General features: G+C 41.5%; 1 long non-coding RNA gene across 2 annotated transcripts; it reads left to right on the top strand.

The window, feature by feature from the left end:
* The first annotated feature begins 5038 nt into the window (after window positions 1–5038).
* Window positions 5039–7211, top strand: LOC135246327 (uncharacterized). Of its 2 annotated transcripts, XR_010327618.1 has the most exons (4): window positions 5039–5306; window positions 5895–6056; window positions 6626–6672; window positions 6915–7211. It is a non-coding gene; the product is annotated as an uncharacterized LOC135246327 (long non-coding RNA). The 2 variants fall into 2 exon arrangements; XR_010327617.1 differs by lacking the exons at window positions 5039–5306; window positions 5895–6056 and adding an exon at window positions 6070–6190.
* Window positions 7212–10495: the final 3284 nt, after the last annotated feature.

Genomic DNA, 10495 nt, shown 5'->3' with positions numbered 1-10495 from the left:
GCATCCTGTTGGCTTCTTTACTGCAACAGCACAGTACCTAGAACCTGAAAGGTTTTGATCAACTATTACTCCCAAAATTGAACACATTCCAATGTCGTTCCTCCCATAAAATAATCTAACCTTATGTTTTTATTTCCCACATGTAGAACTTTACATTGAGTTGTATTGAGTTTAATTTCCAGGTTTTCACCGACTTCTAGATTCACTTCTGTCACATATTGCAGTCTTCATCCATCCCCATTATTCACTACCTGCTCTGCACTCTAATGAAATCCATACTTACACTAGAGCTACCGCGGTTACTGCATTACCGCAGAAACGCAATCACGTGTTGATGACCGGGAAACTTGCTACAGAGCATAGGTGGCTTGCTGCCCTAGCCACATACGATCTTGAAGTAAAATATCGCCCTGAGAAGGTCAATGTTGAGGCTGATTTGCTTTCCCGAAACTGGATTGAACTGGACACTGAGACGTGGAGAAACTTTTCACAGGGTGATAGGCACTTGGCAGACAAACTAGGTGTTCCAGCAGAAGGTGTTCCTGAGCTGTATGCTTTTGCAACTCATCTCAATTCGGGTCAGCTAGAACAGTTCACCCGAGAAAACTTGCGAGAAGCGCAGCTAGAGGACAGTGTTCTCAGAGTAGTTAGAGAGGCTTTGAACACAGGTCAGTGGCCGGCAAACTAGAGCTGCCGCGGTTACTGCATTACCGTGGTAACGCAATCACGTCATGTCCACCGCAGAGTCAAGCTGATCACTGCTTCACCGCTGGGTTTTGTTTTTTTCCTGTTTATTTTAGGCTAATTATTTATGTTCCAATTTTTACTTGTAACAGTTGTGATCTGAAATAAATGCAATGCAATTTTTAAAATAATTAGGGGTCCAAGCAACGAGGCTGGTGGAACCCTATTGTATTTGTTCGGATTATTAGGGGTCCAAGCAGCGAAGCTGGTGGAACCCTATTGTTTTTGTTAGGATTATTAGGGGTCCAAGCAGCGAAGCTGGTGGAACCCTATTGTATCTGTTCGGATTATTAGGGGTCCAAGCAGCGAAGCTGGTGGAACCCTATTGTATTTGTTCGGATTATTATTATTAGGGGTCCAAGCAGCGAAGCTGGTGGAACCCTATTGTTTTTGTTAGGATTATTCTTATTATTTTTCTCCGCTAAAAGTGTCTGAGGCTCAGCAACCATATGTCCTAGAGCAACCAAATTTGGCAGGTGGGTTCCCATGGCCCCCACTACTCAGGCACTAAAAATCACCTATGTTGGCCAGATTGCGGCGCTATAACAAAGGGTTTTGCGTACAAGGCCATAACTCCCACACCATAAGTTAGATCAACACAAAACTTAATCGACCGATGCATCTGAAGGTGCTCTACAACTTTGCCATTTGGAGCACCTATGTCTGCCATATTGTTTGGCTGCCATTTTAACTTTTTCCTTGGGGCATGGAAGCTTTCTCTGCTGAAATGTCTGAGGCTCAGCAACCATAAATAGTAGACTAACCAAATTTGATAGGTGGGTTCCCATGGCCCCCCACTACTCAGGCACTAAAAATCATGTATGTCGGCCAGATGGTGACGCTATAACAAAGGGTCATGTTTAAAAGGCCATAACTCCCACACCATAAGTCAGATCAACACAAAACTTCATCGACCGATGCATCTGAAGGGGCTCTACAACTTTGCCATTTGGAGCACCTATGTCCGCCATATTGTTTGCCCGCCATTTGGACTTTTTTATTAGTTGGGGTGTGGAAGAGCTGGAGCTCCAAATCTAAGTGTTACGACATCTAGTTAACTTCTTTACGGCAAGCGACATCCATGGCGACGCAAGTAATCCGACACTGTAGGGTCTAGTTTTTATCAGTGAGGGGAGGGTCAGACCGTCGGGGAAGGAAGACAGTGCCACCCAGAGTGCATGCTAGGATACCAAAAGTTTGTTAATAAAAGCTTTTTGAGAGGATGTATAATTACTTTTCTTGAGCATGGATCTAGCATTTGAAGATAGTATCGGGTGAGTTTGTTTAGTCTTTGAATCGGTCATTATGCTGAGAACTAGCTAAACCATTTTATTGATAGGTTCTGAGTTTCTGTACAAACGCGCTAAAACACGCTGGTATAATGAAACAATACAGGGAAATGTGTCTCCCGCATTACTGATTGAGAGGACGAAAAGTGTAATTTGTCAGAATCTTTGCTAGATGGCAGTAGCAACGAAGGTTGCCAAGTGAGGTGACGTTGCGCTTGTGCACTCACTCGTTGATACAGCGTAAGCTTCGACTCAGTTCACTTCAGTAGAAATAGGTGTTCTAATTTGGAAATATTTTATTATAGGAAGATGCTGTATTGTTATTGAAATATGCTGTTTTTTGCGGTAAGGAAATAAATCAATACCGCGGCAGCTCTAACTTATACCCCACTCTCTTTCTCATGCTGACCTTGTGATGAAGATGAGTTGTACTCCTTCATCATTACACACCTGTGTGTGATACAGGGTTGTGGCATTTCTGAAGATATTGAGCATAAAATCAGATATTATTACTGTTGGTAAAATCAACTATTGGTCGATAGGGTATGTGTGTACATCTTCGGTCAATCTGATCAACATGCAAACTGCTGTTTAGGTGCAATGTTACATCACTTAGTTTTGTCACTCTTCTGTGGTTCCAATCCAAAGCTAAAGTCTGGATTTCAGTACGTTTAAATTCTACAGCAGTTTACTTTACTTATCTTGCTAGGCAGAGAGTAGAAGTTGCACAGGGTCATTTTATAGCACGAACACAAGGAGTCTCCGCACTGCTGCACAGAGCACAGGTTCATTAAATAGCAGGAACACAAGGAGACTCCTCACTGTTATATAGAGCACAGGGTTGTTATATAGCAGGAACAAAAGGAGACTCCTCATTGCTATATAAAGCACAAGGTCATTATATGCACCTTTAGCTTCTCCAAACAAAACTGGCACCAACCCACCGTACTGTCCATAGCCGCGCTCCCAAACACCATCTAAAAGCACCCTCCCCTAGGCCTGGAAGCTAGGCCTCTTAAGCCACGTTTTAGTCCTAGGAACTACTTTTCAAGGAACTAAAAGGTTCCTTCAGCCCATGGTCGTCTGTCTAAAGTCCCGCAAAGATTAGGCAAATTAGCCCACTGACGTATGAAAAAAGCGACGTTGTCGTCGGTCCATCTGTCCTATGATTTCTTCTGTAACCCCATACTACCACCGAAGTAGCCTACATTATTTTCTAATAACCGGGACAGCCCGGAGGGGTTTATTCCACTTATATACAACGGGCTACCAACAATGACTGTATATGGTTACTTTTGTATTTATTGATTTTTATCGATTTAATCACCTGGAATTTAAATATTCTTCTGCAACCGTTTGAGCATATTTTACCGTTGTCAAGCAAAACTGTCGTTGGTAGTTGAGGCCAATAGTCAGATTGTAACTGTTTTATATATCCTCTCAAACACATTCATTATGTTTTTATGCGAACATTCACTTTCATGTCTTGACATCCGAGGCGACAGAATGCGTTCACATTTCCAATATAACTGGCAACAACAGCAGAAAACATGCACACGTTGTAAACAATTTGCTGTTTGATTACTTTCTCATCGTCAATTCCATATAGGCTAATCGCAAAATGACAAGAATAGAACGAATGACAAGAAGAACTCGGACTTGCGTGAAAATTTTAATTATCAACCAATGGAAATTTTGTGACACTATGACATATTTTCATTGACAGCCCCCTCATTAACATATGGATGAAAAAATACAGAAATAAATACAGATATATATATATATACAGACATAAATTAATCAAAACATAAATAAGGAAATAAATATATACAGAAATAAATGAATCAAGCAATAAATAAATATGGAAATGAACATCCACAGAAATGAATGAATCAAGAAATAAATCATGGAAATAAATGCAAATACCCATTTGTCAGATTTTGTCTATTAATTTATTTTTGTGTACATTCATTTATTTTTACATTTTCTTGCTTTTGTATTTATTTATTTATACATTTATTCATTTATTGAGTCATTTATTTATTTATTATTTTTAAATTTTTGGTCCTCCATATACCTGTAGTACCAGTCAATGGCAATAATCAGTTGTGGTGTTTCTCTGCAGCCAGCAGATGGCGATGCAGTGTATTTCATTTGCCGCCTTGGTTACATTATTAGATGAAGATTGAATGTTTTTAAAATATAAAGATGTTTTTAGACTGAAGGTGAGGTAAAGCACACCATAGTGATCATACTAGTGCTGTTTCTTGTGTTTGCAAATGAAATATGTTTGCAATCATGTTGTGTCCCATGTGATATCATCGCAACATGGAACAGTTTTGTTAATGAAATTCTTGCAGGAAGCCACCAACCTTGAGATTACATTACATTACAGGCATTTGGCAGACGCTCTTATCCAGAGCGACGTACAACAAAGTGTATAACCATAAACAAGAGATGAATTGGCTCCTTATTTTTTGTTATTTTTTGTTAATTGAGCCAAGTGATAACCTTTTTTTTTTTGTGGATTAGTCAGAATACTTTATGAATGTAATTAATATAAAACTCTTCCTGTTTTTGTGTGTACTGTGTACATCCCAGGAATGCACATACTGTACAAATAGGAAATTCCACATTTATCTGCTGCCAAGGTGCACAGTGTGACATTTAGCAGTGAATTTCAGTTGTGCTTGTGTGTGTGTGTATGTGTGTTGTGTGCGGTTGTGTGTGTGTGTGTGTATACGTATGTGTGTTATGTGTGTGTTATACTTATGCGTGTGCATGTTTGTGTGTTGTGTATGTGTGTGTTTGTGTGTGTTGCTGTTTGTGTGTTGTGCGTGTGTGTTTGTGTATACATATGTTTGTTATATGTGTGGTGTGTGTATGTGCGTGTGTGTGTGTGTGTGCGCGCTTGTGTTTTGAGTGTGGTTGTGTGTGTGTGTGTGTGTGTATGTGTGTGTATGTATGTGTGTGTGTGTGTGTGTGTGTGTGTGTGTGTGTGTGTGTGTGTGTGTGTGTGTCAGTGTGTGTGTGTGTGTCTGTGTGTGTGTGCATGTGTGGTTGTGTGTGTGTGTGTGTGTGTGTGTGGTCTCTCCACAGGCTGGGTTGGTGTAATCTCACAGAGGGCTGCTGTGGTGTTCTGGCCTCAGTCCTGCGCTCTCCTCACTCAGAGCTGAGAGATCTGGAGCTCAGAGACAATGAGCTGCAGGATTCAGGAGTGAGAGCGCTCTCTGCTGGACTGGAAGACCCACACTGTAAACTGCAGAGACTTGGGTGAGTACAAACACAAACCCCTTCAATCAAAAAGGGTTCCAATGTGACACAATACAGCACTAATGTTAATAATGACTAAATATAGCACTGATATTACTAATGTTTTTAATGTTAAAATAGACAATAGAGTTATTTTTCTTCCTCTTGGTGGAAACACACTTTAAATCTGACATCAGTTGGGGAAAAAACTTTTTTTTGTCAAATCGTTTCTATTCATGCATTCTTCAAAATTATGAAAATTAATTGAATCTGTTCAAATTTAGTTTAACTGGTCATTTTCTTTAATAGTCATGATTAATTCCAGAGCCCTGTTATTTTATATTGAGCTGTAGATGGGGTTTGACAAACACAGCCTTGTTAGTTTGTATTAATGTGTGTAACACACTGCTATGTGTTTGACACACACAGACCTGTTAGTTTATATGAATGCGTGTAAGGTGTGTAACACACTGCTATGTGTTTGATACATACAGCCCTGTTAGTTTATTTTAATGTGTGTAAGGTGTGTAACACACTGCTATGTGTTTGACACACACAGCCCTGTTAGTTTATATTAATGTGTGTAAGGTGTGTGTGTCCTCTCTGCAGGCTGTCAGGCTGTAGAGTCACACAGAGAGGCTGTGATTCTCTGGCTTCAGCTCTGTGTTCAAACCCCTCACACCTGAGAGAGCTGGACCTGAGATACAATCACCCGGGAGACTCAGGAGTGAGAGCGCTGTCTGCTGCTAAACTGGACACACTCACACTGCTGTAAGTACAGAGAGTTTCCACACTGCACCTCACACACACACACACCTGAGAGAGCTGGACCTGAGACACAATCACCCAGGAGACTCAGGAGTGAGAGCGCTGTCTGCTGCTAAACTGGACACACTCACACTGCTGTAAGTACAGAGAGTTTCCACACTGCACCTCACACACACACACACACACACACACACACACACTACACACCTGAGAGAGCTGGACCTGAGACACATCACCAGGAGACTCAGGAGTGAGAGTGTTAGGGGTTTGATCAGGGACACAGTGATGGTGGAGTTTCAGTATTACAAAGCAATGGAGACCCTGAGTGTGTTTCAGAGTGTGTGTGTTATAAGGGTGTTTTATGTTCAGTGGAGGGAGGGGAGCTATTTTTGCACATGGTACAGGGTGAGTGAATGGAATAAGTTTCCTTTCTGACAGATTTTTTTTTCTCATATGATCATGGTTTTGTGTTTTATTGTGCCTTTGTTTTTATATATGTGATGTCATTGGTGTGTTGAGAGTGGAAATAAAGGATGGTTAAAATTCAGAATTCTGTTCTGCTGTTCTTACAGTGTGGACCATGGAGGAGAGAACAGGACCAAACCAGGACCCAGGAAATGTGAGTCTGTATCGACACAGAACACTTTCCATAGATACACACTCTGCTGTGTGTGTGTGTGTGTGTGTGTGTGAGAGAGAGAGAGAGAGACTTCTCTCTTACACACATAAACACACAAACAGAAACACACATGTACACAAACACACACACAGAGGTACTATGACAGTCCTTTCTCTCTCACACACATAATAAGGTGAATATTAATAGTGATATTTAATCTCATTAATGTCTCTGGTGTGCAGACGGCTGTCAGCTCACACTGGATCCAAACACAGTGAACAGAAACCTGTCTCTGTCTGAGGGGAACAGGAGGGTGACACACACATGGGGGAGAGTGGAGCCATATCCTGATCATCCAGAGAGATTTGAGGGCTGGCCCCAGGTTGTGTGCAGAGAGAGTGTGTGTGAGCGCTGTTACTGGGAGGCTGAGTTCAGTGTGTCTAAGGGGGGAGAGGTTCATATAGCAGTGACAGATAAAGGAATCAGCAGGAAAGGAGGGCGTTCTGACAGTATGTTTGGACGAATTAAAAACTCCTGGAGTCTGCCGGTGCTTTGAACTCGGTGACTCTGATAAACCCCCCTCCCCCTACCGCCCAAAGAGGAGTGTGTGTGTACAGGGTAGGAGTGTGTGTGGACCTTTCCCCGGGCACTCTGTCCTTCTACAGGTCTCTGACTCTGACACACATGACCCTCCTGCACAGATTCCACACACACTTCACTCAACACAAACCCCTCTGTGCTGGATTTAATGTGTGGAACTCCTCAGTGTCCTCTGCGAACTGGAGTAGAGACACACACACATGTGCGCGCACACACAAATATGCACGTGCACACACACACACGCAATCACACACACACACACAAACCATGGCAACACAATCACACACATGCACGCACACACAAGATACATACACTCAGTACAAAACACACACCACATTCATATACCACCACACCACACACACCCACACACACTCATATACACATACACACACACACTCAGATACACATAGACACATACACCACATACAAACATCCACACACATACCACACACACACATTTCTCACATCACACACACTCACAAATACACACCTGCTTTCACAATCATGCACACGCATCACACACCTATGCACGCACACATTGTGCACACACACACTCACACTCTTACACACACAACACACCCTCTCACACCCAATCACTCACACACCCAATCACACACATGCACACACACACCTACACACATGAACACACACATCTCTCGCACACACGAACAAACACATTCACCAGTGCCTCTCACGCGCGCACACACAGCATGCATACATATGTACACACGCTCATAACCGTATGCCACACACACACTTTCTCTCTCCTCATACTCAGTCACTCACACACACCACCCTCTCTCTCACACACACACACTCACATCCACACACATTCACACAAACGCACGCACAAAACACACAAACTCATGCACTCACGCACGCACACATACATGCATGCGGAGACACCGTGTCAACACACACATTCACATTCCCATACGCATGCACCAACATGTATAAACACACACACATTCACATTCCCAAAACGCATGCACACACATGTATAAACACACACAAAACCCTCACATCCACACAAATGCACGCACACAAACTCATGCACTAAAGTACGCACACTTTACATGTGTGCAGAGACACAAACAGGTCAACACACACATTCACATTCCCATACGCATCACACGCAGGTTAAAACACACACACATTCACATTCCCATAGGGATGCACACACATGTATAAACACACACATTTTACCAGTGACTCTCCGCGCCCCCAACGCAGCCCCCCTAAAACCCCAAACGTATAATCGTATGCACACAAAACTTTCCCCTCTCTTTCTAAAATTTAAAAATTCAAATGTTTTATTGGCAGAAATCATTTGTACTTATTGCCAAAGGTACACACAGAAACGGGAATAGGAATACAAACATCAGTGAAATAAAAAACAACTTTTTGGTAACGAAACAATGAAATTTAACAGTGTGGTAATGGCCACAGCGATAGGTTATATAATAATAACAAAACAAAAAAAAATAAAAAAAAATAGTAAATAATAAGTAGAAAAAAAAAAAGATAGAATAAAAAAAGATAAAAAATTTTAATTTTAATTAAAAAAAATATTTTGGTGGTCAACCAGGCCCCTCAGTTTATGGCGGCCTAGATGTACTTTTGCTGAGTGGACTTTGGGGCCTTTCTCCTTTGCAGGATTTGTTTTTTTTCCATTTGTTTCAGAAAGGAAGCCCTTTTAATTAGAAAAAATTGTTTGGGGGAATGTGTCAAATTTCAGAATTTTTTCACAATGTAGGAAAAAGTGCATCTCTGTTTCCCCCTTCCTGTTTTACAGGACCACAATAGTTTTTTTTGGTAACCAGTATTCGGTGGTCCTTTTTAAATTGCAAGTGCGTGGTCACTGACCTGTATTGGCGGTTTGCCTTGTTTGTATCTCGACAGAAAGAACTCACCCAAATTTATTCTTTTTAGGGTCCGATAGAATTTTTTTTTTTGGTTTTGGTTGCTTTTTATTTTTCCAGAAAAAATTTTTGGCCTTTTTTATTATTGGTTGGAAGCAGTGTGGTATGAAGCTGGTCGATTTGTTTTATTGGGGGTTTAAGGGTTGCCTTTCTTCAGCGACTGAGGGGCTTTTTTCATATGATGTGAGGGGCCTCTGGGCCATAGCCTGGCCTATTTTGGTGTGTGTCCTCTCTCCTTGCTCTTTGGGAGGGCTTTCTTGCTTCTCTCTCCTACCCTTTGCCCTCCCTTTTTGAATTGTGCTTGCCCTTGCCAATCTCCCCCCTCCTTAGCAGATTGGTTCCCCGGGAGAGGAGGCCTAAGCGGCTTCCGGTGGTTCGGTTCTCTACTCCTCCTGGTTGACGCCGGGCTTTATTTTTTTATTTTTTTTTGATTATTTAAAAAAATTTATTTTAACCAATTCTTTCCCGTGTGGTTCCCCTTTTTTTTTATACTGAACGGGGGCAAACAGAGTTTTGGGTTTCTTTCCCTTACTTGAATGTGTCTTGAGGATTTGAATTGAGGTGCATCCAAATTTTAATGCCCTTTTTTGGATGTAATCTTAAATTTTATAATCCTAATTTCCCTGCGGCATTTTTGGGTTTTTTTCCTTTGTACTTGGGTGTTTCTAAAAAAATTTACATGCGGGGTCCTTGGATCTTTTCCCTTTTGGGAATAGTTCTGCGGGCTGAGGGGCCCTCCCTCATTTCCTAATGCAATTGCGAATAACCTATAAAATTTTTTAACCAGATTTTAATTGGTATAAAATTTTTAAAGTTTTCTTTTTTAGCATAAGTTTTTCAATTTTTCTTTTAAAGCTTCACCCCAGTTAAACTCCCTATGCTGAATTGTCAGCCAAGGTAGGTAAATTTAGAGTGTGACGGGGCGGGGGTTGCCTAAAAAAAAAGGAACCTGTTTCCTGACACTGGTTTTTTTTTGGAAGACATTTTTTTTGTTTTTTATTTTTTTACTGTCAGTGACCTTTTTCCGCCACCAGAGTGGGTTCTCTGAACCCTTCTTATGGGAGAGGGCGAACCGGTTTGGCGAGTAAAATTTTATTCCGTGTCATGAGGAGGGGCCCCGGGCTGTAGACTGTTCCAACTGCACCCCCAAATTGATGTAAATATTAAACAGGTTGGATAACTACGCCCTGCCACTCCCTGTTTGGTTTGTGAAAAACCCTTGTTTTTTGGGGGCGCCAATTTTCACTCCCTTTTATTTTCTGGAAATTTATTTTAATTAAAAATCAAACTTTCCCCCAACC

The sequence above is a fragment of the Anguilla rostrata genome, unplaced genomic scaffold (assembly GCF_018555375.3).
Source record: "Anguilla rostrata isolate EN2019 unplaced genomic scaffold, ASM1855537v3 scaf0184, whole genome shotgun sequence".
Taxonomy (NCBI): Eukaryota; Metazoa; Chordata; class Actinopteri; order Anguilliformes; family Anguillidae; genus Anguilla; species Anguilla rostrata.
The sequence above is the reverse complement of the archived record's forward strand: the minus strand, read 5'-3'. Positions and strand labels throughout refer to the sequence as shown.